At 46.0% G+C, this 17,879-nt stretch overlaps 1 protein-coding gene across 14 annotated transcripts in view; it reads right to left on the bottom strand.

Moving 5' to 3' along the window:
* pou3f1 (POU class 3 homeobox 1) overlaps positions 1-17,879 on the bottom strand; it is a 194,581-nt gene that overhangs the window by 35,301 nt on the left and 141,401 nt on the right. Inside the window, exon 4 of one of the 14 annotated variants that reach the window (XM_055502910.1) lies at positions 15,237-15,342. The exons of 12 other annotated variants lie outside the window; for them this stretch is intronic. The gene's annotated coding sequence lies outside the window, so the exon portion shown is untranslated. Of the gene's footprint in view, positions 1-13,577; positions 13,598-15,236; positions 15,343-17,879 lie in introns of those variants that run through there. One more of the 14 variants, XM_029128203.3, reaches the window with a different exon arrangement.

The raw sequence follows: 17,879 nt of genomic DNA, 5'->3' as shown, positions 1-17,879 counted from the left end.
TCAGCATATTTCCTAGAGTTCCAAGAGCAAAGAATGGAGAGAACTGGCGAGATGGAGGCGGTGAAGCTAATGGGCTGATGTCTTCCAAACAGCCAAATCTCTATTTTCTTTTAATTTGCACATGGGTATAAAAATGTTAACTAATAGTGTAAAATGATTCATTGCTTCCATTTGAGTGGCCCAGTACCCCTGCTCAGCCTCAGTAGCTGTTAGTTCAATCCAGCCTCATGCTGTGATCTAAGACTCTCTTCAACTTCAACCTCTACTGAAAACTACAACATTTGCAACGACAAGTACATCATACTCCTAACTTAAAGATGTGGGTCCAAAGAGGCTGTATAAACAAATGCACATACAGAATCACTTGAAACATAGTCGCTGATGTTTAGGTTTTACAAAGCATCCGCGATGGCTTTTAAAAAATATCCTCTGAATTAAATTCAAGCTGAAATACGCCGTTTCCTGTGATCTTAGTATATCTGGTGCTCGACTCAAGGCGCAACCACAACCTGACCACATGCCAAGTTGGGGTGCAACCAGCACAAAGCGGGAACAGCTTAACAAATTACTAGTCTGTTGCCAAGTCCTGTTAGGGAAGAAAAAGGCACAGCAGTTCTGAAGGAGGAACTGAAATCCCTGCTACAGAGGCCAAGACACCCCAGAGGGTGAGTTGTGAGGAGGAAGACGGAAATAAGACTGAAGGTGGGTAAAGGCATATTGAGAGTGAAGCCGAGGGTAGGGAACAATCCAAATAAAGAGGAAGGGGGAGACGGAAAGAGTGAGAGGCAGAGCAGCGAGAGTACAAAAATGTGAGAACAGAAGAGGGTTGATATGATTTCAATGGAATGTTTGTTGACAGTGCTCCGTGGCCCGAGGCCTTGGGATAAATGATTGAACACTGCGCCTGTCAAAGCCAGAGGATTTCTGTGGGCTTGTGTTTCTCTCTGCGCGTTTTTGCTTGAGGGAAGGTAGCAGTCAACTAATTGACACAGAATTAAGCATGAAACGCACTAAGCGCGGGCCTCTTCTGCCGCGGCTGGCCTCCCCACCGAAACGGGGGCTTTCAGCCAGTTAAAGGCGTCGTGCGAAACGCATTCACATGCGCACGCATCCATATTAAGATGAAATCAGACGTGTGCAAATACAGTCGCGAAAAAAAACAAAAGGACAAAAGATGAAGATAAACATCGGAGCAGATGGCCCACTATTCAATTACACTAGATCAGAAATTCAACATTCAACAACCACACACACACGCGCGCACACACGCATGCATGCATGCACAGCGCAGACAAAGGGACGTGGGGGACGTGAGAATATACACACAGTACATATGCAAACAGTATAGACTTTTCTTGTGACAAATAGCTCCATGAGAAAGTAATCCTTCAAGATTAACAGTGTCATTCTCTGCCACACCTTGCATATTATGCTCAGGGGGCTCCGATCTCAGCTGCAGGCTTCTTACGAATGGCTCATCACGTACGTACTTGCACTCCTTTTGCCACACTCTGAAAGGCAAAGCGCACGAGGGAGAGAGAGCGAGAGAGAGAGAGAGAGGACCTGCACTGAAAAAGGACGGGGTGAACGACCAGGAGGGACATTTAGCAAATGAGAAGACAAAGTAGTGCACAGAGACAATAACCAGCGTAAAAGTCAGACAGAAGTGTAGAGCAGCGGAGGATTTAAATGGTAATTCAGTGCACTGGGCGCAGGTGTACAGGTGGGCCTGTGTTTCCCCCACACTCGTCTGTGATGGAGCAATGCATGGGTTGATTAAGGGTGAGCAGCGTGAACCTTGAGCTGTAAATAAACAGCACCGCCTGCTGAAGCTCAGCCAGCAACACGGTGGTGCACGAGGAGTCTCACCTCATTAAAACTTGGAGCTGCGACAACAGAAACAACAGGACCAGGCAGCGGGTGTGTGAGGTGGGGCTCTTTGGAAAGACAGAGGAAGGGGTTGATGCCACTCCTATTGACTGGTCGGGGCATGAAGCACCCCATCCTCGCCTGCGCTGGACGCGTCACCGTGCGCACGCCCTTGGAAAGGAGCCGCAGACAGCGAGAGAAAGGGAGAGGTGCTGAAGAAAGGAAAGGCGGCTGTGGGGTCAAAGGGCCAGCCCCATCCTGCTGACTACCATCCAATCAGTCGGGGTCCTCTGCTGTCTTGGAGGCAACAGAGGGGGAAGAGCGGAGGAGGAAAGCAAGGAAAGTAGGAGGGTGGGTTGACTGCGAGGCGGATCCCCAGGGTCAATTATCCCCGGGAAGGAGGTACTGCAGCCAACACTCTGCATCTCATTTGCAAGGCAGCGGCAAAGGTGCACCTGAGCACGACTAGTGAGCATCCTGCCATAGCACCAAGGCAATTAATGTCTCCTTTCAATGACATGTGCTTCTCAGTGTGACAGTGGCTGGGCAGCTGTGGGCTGGGCCAATTGGCTGAAAGAGAAGGCCTTAGTGATGCCTCTTGTCTTCCCACTGAGACTAATTTTAGGCAGAGAGCCATGCCTCTGTTCAGACAACAGTGTAGCGTTAGAGGGCTTCGGGTTCAACCCTAAACACACACACACACACACACACACACACACACACACACACACACACACACACACACACACACACACACACACACACACACACACACACACACACACACACACACACACACACACACACACAGCCCCACATATCAGTCAGTCATGCACACAATGAAACACCAACATGCAGTACTTACAATAAAGACCAGGGATATTTTGAGGTTCATGGTGTTTATGATTTCACAGATCCCCCAATTTTGAGAATTTTAAACTCCACACAGTGTCTCAGGATTATAAAAAATACCATTTCAAAACATTTGCAATCACCTAGGGAGCAGGTTCAACCACTTCCAGTACCAGCACATGGAAACTGTACCTGATCCCCGCCCTGACTCATCAGCTGCTGTTAGCTGTCAGCACGCACACATTAACCAAAGCTAAAGAAATCTAGATTTACAGGTCACTACTGGGTTCAGGTTAAACAACCTTAACACTGTCAACGTAACAATTCTTTAAAGTCAAACTGACTTCTCTGAGGGAACAATACAGGTTGAAGCCGACAAACAAGGTTCAGTCACATACGAAAACACAGGCTCTTTAACAACCAGTCCAGTTCACAAGATTCCTTCACGTGAAATAAACTGAACACAAGCGTTCCACCACTAGGAGGAGCTCCGGCACGAAACAGCAAACTTCCTGTGAAATGAGCCGCTGCTATTTTAGTTAGTTAGTGCTAACCTAACAAGACTATGTATACTATGTATACACGGGTGTATTTAAAGCTCGTTCAGACAGGTGCGCTGTTGTAACAGATGAAGACGACTTTTTGTCTTCGTGCTGTGAACGAAACAATACAACTTCAACAATGAAAGTCACGATGATCAATTTGCCACTTTGTGGACTGATGGTGTCCATAGGTGCTCACAGTATAGTGCATATTGAGCATGTTCACTGGAGACTCACCTGTGTGGAGAATTGTAAGAAGATGGTTCATGTACAGCAGCAACAGAAATATAGAAAATCTAAAAGGCTCAGTGGAGGCTGCCTTGAATTTAAAGAAAGTTTCAGAACTTTTCTTAAATCTGATGCTCAATGAATGGGCAATAAGTACTGGAATGGAAAGGGATCATCCACTGGGGATGATGCATGTCCTGAGTCAATATCATACATATTCCCAATGTTTCCGTTGAATTTTTGACCTGATGGTTGCACTTAAAGAAAGGTCAGAGGTCACCAGAAACATTAGAAAACATCCCCTAAGAATCATGAATGCCAACAGCAAATTCCTCCCCCTGAATGAAAGTGTGGGCCTCATGAATCTATAGGCTGCACCGCACTGATAGCGCCACCGACAGGACAAAGCTTACGCCGCACATTAAGATGAAAAACAAAAAGAGTGTAAAAGGCCGTGACATAACGAAAGATCTTGCAACACAGTGAAACAAGAATGAAAGTGAACGTTGATGATTGACTCACACGTACAGTGCGTATGTATATATGTATGCTTACGTAATAAAACCACTGGACCTCAGGCCTTTTCTCCCTCACACCCACGTTTAAATTAGACAAAATACCACTTCTGTGTCTCTTTCAAATGAACATATTACTATGATACCAAACTGAATTTGATTTTATTAAACATATTTTATAAACATATTGTAACATATTGTACAAAGTGCTACTAGAAATCACTTGCTATTCTTACTACAGTATCAACACTGCAACACATTATCAATCAATACAAGAGCAAAAAAAGTTCAAATTACATGATGATTACAGGATGTCATCCTGTAATCATCTTGCAATTTGAACTTTGAACTTGTAGATTTGAAGTAGATGCTTGTCAAGAGTACTGTATGTGTTGTCTTACACTCAGGGAGTGTGTTACCAGGTAATCTAGTCGTGACCTTCCATGTGACCTCATTGCTGCAGGGCACTGCAGCTAGCAAGGCTAATATGAGGCTAATAAGTGCCATTTATTGCATATGTGCCCAGAGAAATACATGGACGCGCACGCACGCGTACACGCACACGCACGCACACGCGCACACACACACACACACACACACACACACACACACACACACACACACACACACACACACACACACACACACACACACACACACTCAAGAGATCCATCCTTCTGATCACTGCTCCTTACAGCCCTGCAGCTCACAATGAAACCCAGTGTCTCCCTCAGTGGGTAGTCTGTGCTCCACTCCCTGACCATTCCCACTCATCCGAGACAGAAATAGACATCGCTTTGCTTCCATGCTCATCCTCCTAGTCAACTTCTGGTTGACACACACTGGATGAATGACTACTTCCTCCTGTTCGCCATGGCCGACTACTGAGGTGCAGTTCCGAGTTGTCGAGTTTGCCACAGAGAGAGAAAAAGGAGAAGGGGTGTCGGATTTGGCTGGCAATGCAGAGCGGGTACGACAGAGAGTGAGAGCCAGTGAGCTAGTCTCAGCACACACACTCACACTTACAGCAAAGCTAGCTGGGTTTTGACAACAGTGGAATTATTATAGTGAGGTGGATATTACACCCGTGGGACTTCATTTACCTCCAGCATATTCACTGAGTTTCTCTGTGTTTTACTGCTCCTCATAATCCAAGGCAACCACACTCATACACTCACGCCTCTATCACCGCACCACACACTATTTTTATGTCCATGAGTGTTGTCAGGGTTATTATGGAGATCATTATGGGGTGTGGATACTGTTGAGATGGCCCCCTTCCCCTCCAATCCCACCCTTTTTGTTGCCGTTCTGAATCCAGGAGACCACTCGTGAAAGGTTACCAAAGCGCTCCTGTTCTAGCTCCTATTTATCAGTAAAGCAAATAGTGCAACATAAACACAGACGTACCTGCAGCCACAGAGGCAGTTTTGTCTTTTGCGGCTCGTCCTGTTGTAATTCTCCTCTTGGTATTTAGCTAGTAAAGGTCACTGATGGACTTCTTTTGTTGTACTGTTTGAGGTCTCTTTCATCCATTGTGTTAACAAGTCATTAAATATTGAGGGAACTGAGGCAGGGCAGGAGACGTTGCATATGTTTGGAAGCATTATTATTATTAAATAATCATGTTTGTCTCCTAAATTGAGAGTGACTCATGCCACAATATCAGTAATTAGATAAATTATTGATGGGCTAGTGGGTGGGCGAGAGCGTGGTCGGCGGTAGAAATGGAATTGCCAAACCCAATTATTGTCTTTTTCTTAGAGCGGCCCCATTAGGGTTGTCACTTAGACCACCAAATGGTGGCACTAATAAAACTGCAAGCAGCACTTAACAGCCTAATTAATAGTAAGATGATTAATATTTTAATTGGGGTGGTTTAAATACCGCTCGTAATGAGAGGGGAGCTTTACGGGACAGAGGCTCGCGCCCCGTGCAGCGTGTTTGAAATGATGAACATGTCACATTTTACTGTTCTCATGCTGACTCAAACATAACACTGTGATAGACAGATATTAAAATGTGTAACATTCAGGGTTCCAGTGTAGAACGTCTATATGTTTTTAATAGTATATTAAGGTCATGCTAAAAATAAAAACACTGTGTTGTCTTTGAACAAGCTTTGAACACGGTTTCAAGAACATTTTTATTGCAACGCGTTAATCTCACTTAGTTAAAGTGTGGACAACTAAAATCGTTTCTCCTAGACAGTCTGCGACGTGTAAAAATGCCAACACGGCTGATTTTTTAATTACTGATACTTATAACCCGTATAATTTTTGCAGCTTTTTGAAAGTCATCCCTATTAAAAAGCTGTTTTTGTGGAATAAAACATATAATATAGGGATATTAGTAATCAACTCCCACAGTTTGTTACCCTCTGCAAAAAAAGGAAAAAGACTTCAAGAACAGAGCGCCCCCGAGCAAACACAATCCCCTGGGTTCATGCCTTCCATCAGCGCAGTGAAGCACCCGCGCACGTATCCTGTACACACACCCGTAGCGTGCCACAATAAAAGGCAACTACTCCTCTTGTGCTAATACCCATCACCCTTTCTCAAGAGGGCATGGTGTCTTCCATCCCCAACATGAATAAAACAAGTTGTTATTCTTTTCTAGATAAACACCCTCAAAGTGCCTGCAAACAAGAGGGGGAAACAACACCAAGCTTTGGTTTTCCTCCAGCAATTGCACTGGAGATGGGCTCCCCAGACACTCGCTGGGCTCTGCAAAGTGGTCCTACACTGTACAAAGTGCCTGCGTTGCCAGAGGCACAGGATGGAACTTCTAAGCACAAACAAAATCCACTAAATACCTTGCAAGGCTGGTTTGCTACATGAACAAAGCATATTATTTGCGCGTATTGTCAATTCCTTATGTACATGGTATTATTAATCAAATGCTCCAGTGAGATTTGAGCCGTTGTTTGTTCGTTCTAATCCACAGCAGTACTCTGCTAGAGCGTGACTCATTAGGAAGCCTCACTTTGGCCCATATTTGGGGGAAGTTGTACATTAACCGATGGAAAAGGTTAAGCATAGTAAAATGAGAAGAAATGTGGTGGACAAATTGAGAAATTAGCAATGTACGGCTGGAGAGAGTCTCAAAGGACCCGGCGCTGAGGCGAGACCTATTATGGCACATGGCACCCGGCAGCTGGCTGGGTAATTATCATCATGTGTTTAGCACGGCGCCCTTATCCAGGGGAACATATATGACTTTAACCACTTAGTGTCTCATTTAGCTTCATGCCACGGTGTGTGTGTGTGTGTGTGTGTGTGTGTGTGTGTGTGTGTGTGTGTGTGTGTGTGTGTGTGTTGGGGATGATTTTCAGTGGTGTGCTGCTTTAACTACCGCACTGCCGGTGAATCAGTCATGGTTGGCAGCTCGAGCTGAAATGCAGGTGTGTGACTCCTAGTGTGGTGCCAGGGTGGCTCCGTGTGAAAGGGTGAAGCCTGACGCCCTTGGGGAAGGTGAGAGAGTGACCCCGTGAAGATCCAGCTGGGGGAGCCTGGCGCCCAGATGTGTGCGAACATGTGTGCATGCTCTTGCGTGTGAGTGGGAGTCTTTTAGTGTCTCCGTGTGTGCCCACTGCCAGCCTGGTACGGAACAGCTGGCTCCCACCATCTGCTGCTCCTCTACATCAGCAGCCTCAGAGTGTGTACATACTGTGTGTGTGTGTGTGTGTGTGTGTGTGTGTGTGTGTGTGTGTGTGTGTGTGTGTGCGTGTGCGTGTGTGTTCACTTTCACTTTCTTTAAATAAATTGATCATAAATGTAATTTCAAGCTGATTTGAGAGGTTGTAATGTACAGAAAAATACAGAAATAAGTGTGAGCAGTTAAAATATGTTTGTAAAAGAAAAGGAAAATCCAGGGATGTACATTTCTTTGAAAGCTACATTTGAACTGTTAGTGTTTCCCTTTTGGTTGTTAATCATTTGCTTGAAGCAAGCCTAGTCTATCTAACAAACTCAGGGAAAACAGAGAAAGACTGTGAGGTTGGGGGCTTCGTGTGCAAAAACACACTCAAAACAAGACACATGAGACATACAGTTCGAGTGTTAATTAGGGAGCCGATATTACAAGATAAATCAGAGACGGAGGGAAGGTTTGAAGCAGAGGCAGAGGACGGAGAGAGGATGAGCAGGAAGACAGAGGTAGAGGGAGAGCAGGGTGGTTTGAGCGGGGCCTGAGGGCAGCCTACAGGGCAGAAGGGGAATGATAGACTGGCTAACTGGGCGCTGATGGGGCCCGTGCAGCTCGGCGCCTTTCATCAAGTGTGAGCAACCAGCACAAGGGGCAGGAGGAATCGGCTGCTTCAAAGTTGGCACAACACCACGGAGCCTCCGCTGATTTCCAGCTAATCAATTATGAGTTACGACCCTCTGATGTTTGAAACTCTTTTCATAGATTAGGACTCGAGCACATTTTATTTTATGACAACTAGTAACATGGAAGGTATTACAAGTATCGTGTTGCTCACAGAAGACAGTAATGAAAAATGATGTCCCTTTACCTCCCCAAATTTCAAGTCTAGCAGCGGAGGCAAAAGTGAGTAATCTGTAATCGGAGCGATGTGGAGGAGTGCGGTGCTGCTAATGCGCCCAGACCCCGCTGTTCTCCGAGGAAAGGCAGCGCTGGAGGGGAGGAAGAGGAGGAGGAGGAGGAGGAGGAGGAGAGGCAGAGGGACGCGCAGGAGACAGAACTCACAGCGAGGCGGTCGGGGGAACGCTTGCTCCGAACGCGGCGGAAGCTACGGAACAAGGCGCTCTGTGTGGGCCCCATTATTTTTACTCCCCATTCTCTTTCCTCCTCTCTCTGTTTGAAAACGGCAGGATTTTTCTCCTCCTCCCTGACATAAAAGTAAACAACGTTGCCTGCAGGCACAATTTTCCCGGCAACACAATAAAATGTGCAGTGAATTTATGATGGTCATCCATTAGCTCTTACCAAGGAAACATCACCCGTATCTGTCGTCCATCATTATAATAGAGGGTTAATGCACTGAATTTACATAAAAAAGTCATATTGTCTGCATGAATTATTTACACCCTCAGCTGTTTTTTCCAATTTCCCTCTTTTTTTCCGCTCCGTCCTCTCGTTCGTGGCGAGGGGGGGTTTGGTCCAGATTCTCGTGGAGAAAATCTGACGCTAAATTCTGCCGTGAGGTGGTCCTGTCGCCGCCGCCCGCGTTCCCATATTTCTCTCACTCTCCTCCTTCGCTCCCCTCGTGCCCTCTCTCTCGCCTCCTATGTCTGTGTGGGACAGGACGGGCAGGAGGCATTAGGGATGCGCTGCTTTATGGCCGCCTGGCTGTTCCCGAGTCAATCAACAGAGTGAAAGTCTGTCACAGCTTCACACTTGTAAGTAAGTCTCCCTCGTAATCAGTCAACTCCACTCAGCGTTTGACTGCGAGCATTTAGATGAACAAACCTAGCATCGCATAGAGTGAATCTATTCCACGAACAGAAGCCACTTCTCCAGTTCATGCCTCATAAATGTATGCAAAAGTTAGAAACTTCAATATCACTTCACATGCTAGACTTAAGATGATCTCCTCCTCATTTATTATGGGCCTAATCTTGTAACACACATGACATGATCCTAGCGCCACTCATCCTACTGTAAGTGAATTATCCTGATATCACACCACTGTAATGAAAGCTTGTACATGCGCGAACAGTTGCCTCTCAGACCCCGGGGAAAGGCTCAGTGATTGAGCAATTATGACAAGCTCAATTACTGTCATCATATTATCATAGCTAATCCAACTCCGCCACGCTGCGCCCTCCACTGCACTGATCACAGTGGCTTTTTCACTGTCACTGAGGTGAGAAAGTGCTGTCACCGACACCGCTTGTGCTCCCGTGAACACGCTCAAATGAATATGTGGCAAATATGTCAATCTACTGGTGCCTGTCTCTGGTCCTGTCTCGCTGCTGGATGTCTCTGGGACAAATGTCTTAATTTTTTTCTAATTTCGGCTGACAGTGCCACAGGCGCTCCTGAGCGCCGAGGTAAATTTGGGACGCGGCCTGACAGAGTGTGGGATTTATGAGTTATTGGCTTCTGAGCAACGCTCACACTGGCAGGCGCGTTTCGCAGCACAGCCGTGACTTGTCTGGCCAAGCGGTGAAGTGAGGGCGGGCTCGCGGGGGGCTGGAAGAAGCAGGGTGGGTTCAGCGGCAGTAAAAAGCAACGGTGGAACCTATAAATATCCAGCACCCCCCGACCCTTCGGCCAAACCTCCGACCAGGGGTCAGTCAGACAGATGTAGATGAGGAAGCCTGCACAGAGCGGCTCACACACACTGTGTGAGTGATGGCACTGGCACGAGGGAAGGTGAACGGATCAATGGGAGGTGAGCGTAAGATATGACTCATTCTCATCTATATTGTATCACTTCAGAACACATCTCACCGCTAACGCAGTGTGTTGTCCTACTGCTTCCCTCCTACTGCTACGTGCTGCTCTCTGTCTGCCTTCAGGCCTCATTCTGTGTCAGAAACACGACAAGCGACACGTGTAGCAATCACCATTCCTTTAAGGAAGTATAAGAGGCAAGCGATGACTTGCTACAGCACAAAGTAAAAATAGAAAAATAGCACCGGGTGGAACAATGTGACCTTTATGTACGTTTTTGCAGGTTTTCCAGGATGCAAAGTTTAGTCATGGTCAACTTTTTTTCAACACACAACTTGCCAGCAAAGTAAACTAATCACTCACTTCGAAACAAAGTATCCCATGATGCTAAGAAGTGCTGAGAAGAATGCAAGCAGGTCAGCTTACTGTACAAATAGGGTGGCAAACAAATTTGCATGTCAAAATTAAAAATCAATGTGTTCCACCTCACCTAATGACCAATCTCCCTGCTGCCGCTCCTGGGCTCTGATTAACATTCTGGGGGGTTCAGGAGAAAATGTTAGAGCAAAGCATTAATCTCTCTCAGCAAAAAAGCTTGTATCTTCTGACAGGTGGGTCAAAGTTGTCGTTTAATCTAGCCCATAATTTCTGAAATGTGCTGACAGAGTATATTTTAATACATTAAAACATGGCTATGTTTGAGGAGGCTCGAAGCACCGCAGCTCAGCAGGAAGTCTGTGTCCCTGGCTCTGAGTTATGGCACGTTGAAATAGAAGGAATGCAGCAGCTTCCAGAGGTGAGTCGCAGCAGGACCGCGTCTGCGAGGGCAGTGAGTTTTCTCGCTTTCATATGATGCCGACACGTGGATGCATGCTACCAGAGCCTTATGCTGCATTTACACAGAAATCGCTTGCGAGCTGCCAGGACGGCTGCTCTTGCTCTAAAACAGAGTCCGGCCTCGGGCGCAATTACAGCTTTGTTTTTCACTTAACTGTACATTTTAACTGCATCCTTAATTTGTAGACATACAGAGAATGTAAGTGAACTTCAATGTAACATATTTTATCTCAAATCTAAAACCAACAGCTGGATTGTTATCAAGCCCAGAACTCGTCACAGCTGCAGTATATACACTGTACTTGCTTGACTTTACTGGCCACTGGCAGGAAGGTACCGCTGGAGGTGTCCTGCTTGCCTATTGAAACATGTGTGTCCTACCTCTTGCCCAACCTAGTGGAAATAATATCACTCACACTGAGAGATCATGGTGTCAGGGTCAATTGTCCTGCAAAAGATGGGGGAGATGGGAGACATGTATTGATTTTTCATTTTGTTGGGGTAAGCAAGCATGTTGCGGCTGGGCGCGGGTGCAATGAGCCAGACAGAATGTGCTAGACTGCGCTTCCAGCTTGTCACTCGTGAGCTTTGACTGCAGAGACACCTTGAAAGCAATTATAACAAAAAAAATGTTCTAAAATAACTTTAAATATCTGATTTTTATCTACAGCTCCAGCGCTTTGTGCAATAAACCATCGGAATAAATTATTCAAAATCAGAACTGGTGGAGAGAATTTGGCCGAGGATATGGGGAGGAAAGTGAGCCAGCATCACCCTGGATGGGGATGAGCCAAGGCTGGCAGTCAAACTCCATGCTGGGTCTTGCAGGGTGGAAAAGCTTGTCAAACACATTACATGATGCCACAGGTCACAGACGCATCCGAGCAGTCCAGCCTCTGCCTAACAGCTACAAACAATGAGCGAATGCCAAATAGAACGGCGTCTGTGAACCTTGCTTCATGCGCTCCACACCAACCACTCAAAGCACTTCATCATTACACAGAAGCCTGTGGCTTGATAAAGGCAAGTGATTCCTATCAGGTCCTGTGCGTCTGTGTTCTCTTTGACTTTGCAGTGGAGCACTCTGATCTCCGTTTGGGTCATAACCTGCGACGTCTCCATCTACGCGTCCCCGTTTGTGGTGGGACACAGCGGAACGTCCACAACTCATTCTGGAGCATGGCGGAGTTTAAGAGCCCTCGCCGTCTGTTCGCTTCCTGAATATACATGACCCGTGTGAAGGCTGGCGCGAGCGCCTTCATCTGCGCGCTCCTCCGCTGCTCACATACTCCCATCACAGATTGTTCATTTTACCCATCGCCTTGCTGCTCCTCATTTGCAGAGGCTGCGTTCTCCGCGGTGCCGGGAGGCGTGACAGACATGCAGCCATCTGCCCTCTCTGCACTCAGTCCCTTTGTTGACCAACTCACACCGGTCCACATCTCACCACATTTCCTCTCTGCATCACCTCCTCTCATGGCTGTGCCCATAGGGGTCAAAGATGAAGGCTGACAATATGAGCTTATCAGTATACCTAACACTTCCTGTTCTGGCACTAGCAATACACTATACATGAATGCAACCCCTTTGTAATGTCTGTGGCGGGAGCAGAGCGACTGGCATTTCTGCAGGTCAAAGAGAAATATCAGTAAATGCACTTTAAAAACAGCCACACACAATAGCAAGGACAAACATATATTCAGCTGTGCCTTGGCTGCATGCATCACATCATATTTGAGCTTTAAAGCTAACCTATCAAATAAAACACCAAGCACAAAACACTGACAGGAATAATACATGTTTAAATTGAACAAATTCTTGGAAAAGTTCAGACGTGTATCTAAAACATGTATTTTATTTGGGATCTTTGCTCAGATGGTGCTGTAGCAAAGACCAACAGCAGCATAAGGACTTAAATAAGGCTTCTGGCAAACGTCTGATCAGCTTTTATGTTAGGAGCAATGAGCTTGGTGAATAAAATGTTATTAGAAGTGGCAAGGATAATGTTAAACCCCAGAACTACAGCCCAGGTGGTGAAGAGGGGATTTTTTCCTTTCATGCCTTTTTTTCCCTGCTGCTGCTGCTCCTTCTTGCACTAACACGGGTGCAAAGCAGTCTTTCGTCTAAGTGATATAAAAATCCACCAATCTGGCCATAAATCAAATTCCAATCACAGTGTATCAAACTTTGAAAGGTCTCCAAGATCACAAGAGTCTCCTCACACACCTGCTAGGCATGTCAGTGTTTGGGTGAGGCTGGGTATGCTAACACACACACACACACACACACACACACACACACACACACACACACACACACACACACACACACACACACACACACACACACACACACACACACACACACACACCTGTGGTACTTCCTGCCACTAACGCTGTAAGTGTTCCAGTTTCTTTCAGACAGAGGGGGTGAGAGAGGTGAGAGCAGGGGCGACCCAGCAGCTGGTTACCTTGGTTGACTCTCACACCTGCTAAAGAAAGAGGCACGGCTCACGCTACGCTACAGAGCTGTGATAAATGGCTGATGCAAGCGAGCAGTAATGGCCAGCTCAGCCTTCATACCTTATATTCTGCCATTAGCAGTACTGATGATGCATCAACAGTTTCATCCAAAGCTCGTCCACGACTGTGTAAGCGACAGCTCACTGGTGAAGACAGTAACATACATGACAGAATATGAGCATCTGACGGATCTTTGCTGGCTTTTTCCAGGGAGAGAACAGAGAGTAATGGGTTGGACTTGGAGTAACAAGCTGGAATTCAGTTCCTAGTCCGAGATCTGGGAAGTTCACAGCACTGACCTAACAGCGAAAGAAAACGTCATACTCGTCAAATACTGGAAAATGAACTAATAACCTTTGTTGCTCTCCCTCTATGAGACACTTCCCTTTATTTCAGCTTGACTTGAGTTGGTTAAGGTGAAACCTCCTTTAACCATTTTATGGTTAGTGTAATATCACTAATGTTCAGTTCTGAACAGTAGTGATATTAAGTTGCTGTGTATATATTTTTTTAATTTTCAGTCCACTTAGTATTTGGGACTGAGTTTATATATAGTTCAATACATGCAATGTTTTCCTCACTTCTAGAGAAAACATAAATTTAAACTTTACATGTGTACAAAAATGTATTAGTGTTGATCTGTTAAACACATAACTTAAACAAATTGACTTATATCCAAAATAAAAACAGCATTCCATGGTGAATCTACAGATATTCCTCCATGGTTGTACTACGCGCAACCTGCAAAGCTTTTATTCATATTATACTTTACACACATATTTGCGTCGCTGAATATGTGCAACATTATGTGTCTTTCTGAATTCTGAATAAGCTCTGAGAGTGTCTGTCCTCTATCACCTGCTCTATCATGTTTGCAAATACTGCAGAGCGTATGTGTGTGTGGGTGTGTGTGTACCTGTCCGGCCAGGCCTTGCCTTTTCCTAGTTAGTGTGTGTGTGTGTGTGTGTGTGTGTGTGTGTGTGTGTGTGGTGCTTGTGTTTAATAATGCATGGCCCCAAGCCCAGGACGGGCCCTTTGATAAAGCACAGCTCCGCGGCACATGCATAAGCAGCTCCAGCCATATGCAGAAGCGGAAATTGATGGTGAAGATAAAGCCCGTGCTGCTGCTGCTCAGTGTGTGTGTGTGTGTGTGTGTGTGCGTGCGTGTAACAGAGAACGAGAACGAGGCAGAGAAAGATTTATGGATCATATCAATGTCGATATGCAAGCGTTTGATCACGTGGTCATTGGGGCTCTTTAGGATGTCTTTGTGCTGCGTGAACTTGTTTGAGGACTGGCACTTTTCCTAACGCGGGACGAGGAAGCAAACGTAGAAATGAGCACACTTAACAAAGGTCACGTTAAGTGTGACTGCCAGTGGCTTTGAGTGAAAGATGATAAAAAACAAGGTGTTTGTGCTTGTTGCCGTGATCGGCCTGGCAGATTAGCTGCTGGCGTGCGCCTCTGCGCAGGTGTGTGTGTGTGTGAATTTATTCTCCCGGACTCACCGTGGCCGTGTGAGGAGCTGCCAGTCAGAGCGGAGAGAAGTCTGGGGCTCAGCGTGAGGGTCCAAGGTCACCGCCGACCTCTCACCTGTCTCACCGCGCAGCTCGGCTACAAGCACGAGGGCAAGAATGAGGAGCACGATTGGCAAACAAGCTGCCAAGGTGCGCATACACATGCAAACAACCGCCCATTCATTCTCCCTCTCAACTGTGGCATACATGACCTGAGACCCTTTAACAACACCACACATCTAACCAGCTTTTACTTCTCCTTTGACTTAACTTTGACTTTTTTTCCCTGATGCAGTCCATTATTTTGCCTTCTCTACGTCCTCGTGTTTCCTTTGTCTAAGTTTGTCAAATCTAAAACCAAGCAGCTCATTAGAATCATCCCAAACACAAACCTCTCTATGCCTCTAGTCATTAAATATCCTGCTCTCTCTCTATCTGCCACCCTCCTCTCCTCCACCCACCCTTCCCTCTCATTTTACCTCCCTTGCACCAACCGCTACCCCCTCACCCAGTCATAAAGAACAGACAGTCAGACATACAGGAAGAGAAGGAGAAATCCCTATCTCTTTTTGTTGCAGCTTTAATTTACTTTGTGCATTAATATTTCAGGGCCCTCTGCAGGCTTAGCACAGGAGCCAGTGGGCGCTACTGTGGGTGTTGGTGTGAGAGTGTGTGTGTGTGTGTCACATTCCAGCTGTAGGAGGGGAAAGAATTAATATTTCAGGGGGCCTTATTGGAGACCCCTGTATCGGCTCCACCAGACCCGGCTCACCTTCCTGCTCCAACGTTTGCATTTCCATGTCTGTTATTTTTGCTCTTTCCTCTCTATATATTACATTTTGGGGGTAACTTAGGCGTTGCTGTTTTTGAGGAGGCACTGTACAGACAATAAAGCACCAGCTGGTGCTCATTTGTCTTAAAAAGGAATCACTGGACAGTTATTACATGTTTCAAATATCTGGGTTAACGAGCTCCCGAGTCATTAAAGTAAAAAATTGCTAAAACTCTATTTTCTCATTTTCAGTCTTCATCATAACATAATAATGTACTATTTTTAGTTACAAACAACAGACATCAAATACAAATCTAATTGTTTTGTTAGCTTATCTGTTTTTGGTTGTACTTTAGCCTCTCCCCATGTACAAACAGCGCAACAACATTCTAAGAAATGTAGAATTAAGTCATACATATAATATTTTACCCTTTGTTCATTTGAAAGTGTAAAAGATATGACAAGAAAATGATGAAAATGAACTCTGATTGTAGCTTTTCTCTTTTAACTAACTGCTAATTGTGTGATTTATATAGCTGACTTCCTGGGCACGTTCTGCAGAGTAATATTTATATTTCTTTAATTTATGGCCCTGACCTACAACCTGAGCTACGGCTGCAAACATGGACATGCGCTTTTACTATAAAGTCAGAGGATATTATTGGGTTATTACAACTTGTAGTGTAGTGGTAAATGCCTACCTGATTTTATTGCTCATTACATTTTAATTTCTTGTCAAGATCCATTTAATTCAACTATAAACATAAGGCCACAGATATAATAAACTGCAATGATTCTGTAAAGGTGCATTTGAGGAAGCAAATACCAGGCGAAATATGACCTCAAACAAATGTGTCCTAGTCCATGAAGGTGCAGTGTACCGAAAGAAGAAGACCCAATAAGCAATTTAGAGAAGTTGGAATTGGATTTTGAAGTTGGAAGAGGATGATGAGGATGCGGGGGCAGCTTTTATCACAGATCAGTGGGTCTCTGAGCGGGGCTCTCCCAGTCGCTGCATCAGGGGCACCCGGCAGGAGGGCATATTGAAATGAGGTGCCTTCCCCCAGGCTCTTAGCCACCCCTGACATTTGGGTACACGCGTGTGTGTGCGGTGTGTTTGGGGTGAAGGGTGGGGGTCCGTGTTTCCGCCCAGAGACCCGATTGCCTCCGCTCCCCTGCTACTTGTTTCCCCTTTTTCTACCCCTATCGTCCCTCAGCCTCCTTAGATTGGACCCTGTTTCTCATTTGCCTATTCATTTAAAAGCACAAAATGCCTACTGAGATCCAATATGGGGTTGAGGCAGGGGGGCGTGAGTGGGCCCCCAGCAGGGGTGGAAAACACAGCAATAACACGATGAAGAGAAAGAGGAGGTGGAGAGCGAAGGAGAGAGGTGGAGGAAGCCCAGACCCCCGACAGGACATGGCTTCAAATGGTTTCTCTGCTCCATCTCTTCCTTCGATTCCTCATCTGTTCCCTACATGTCACTCTCAGTTTGCTGCCACTGTTTCCGGCCAGTCTTTCACTATTTCTGTTATTCCTCACTGATGCTCTGCTCACTGGAGTAGCGCTGACACTGGGAAGTGCAGCCCGCTTGACCCCGCTGCTGAGAGGAAGCAGGGGTTTGAACAGGTGCTGCTTTTTAAAGAAACCACCCTTTGTCATTATCACACACGCTCGCGCTATCGTTCTCCGAGACTCTCACCTGAGCGACTGTTGACAACCCAAGCGGAGCCCGACTTCTGAAAAGTCTATCTGTAGCTCTGAGCCAAAGAATATACAGCAGCACTTTGTATAAATGCTTAAGGAAAACGTGGTTAGCACTGAACAGCAGCTTAAGCACTGTATGACATGTTTTATGCAT

This window comes from Betta splendens, chromosome 16, assembly GCF_900634795.4.
Source record: "Betta splendens chromosome 16, fBetSpl5.4, whole genome shotgun sequence".
Taxonomy (NCBI): domain Eukaryota; kingdom Metazoa; phylum Chordata; class Actinopteri; order Anabantiformes; family Osphronemidae; genus Betta; species Betta splendens.
This window is presented reverse-complemented; position numbering and strand designations above follow the sequence as displayed.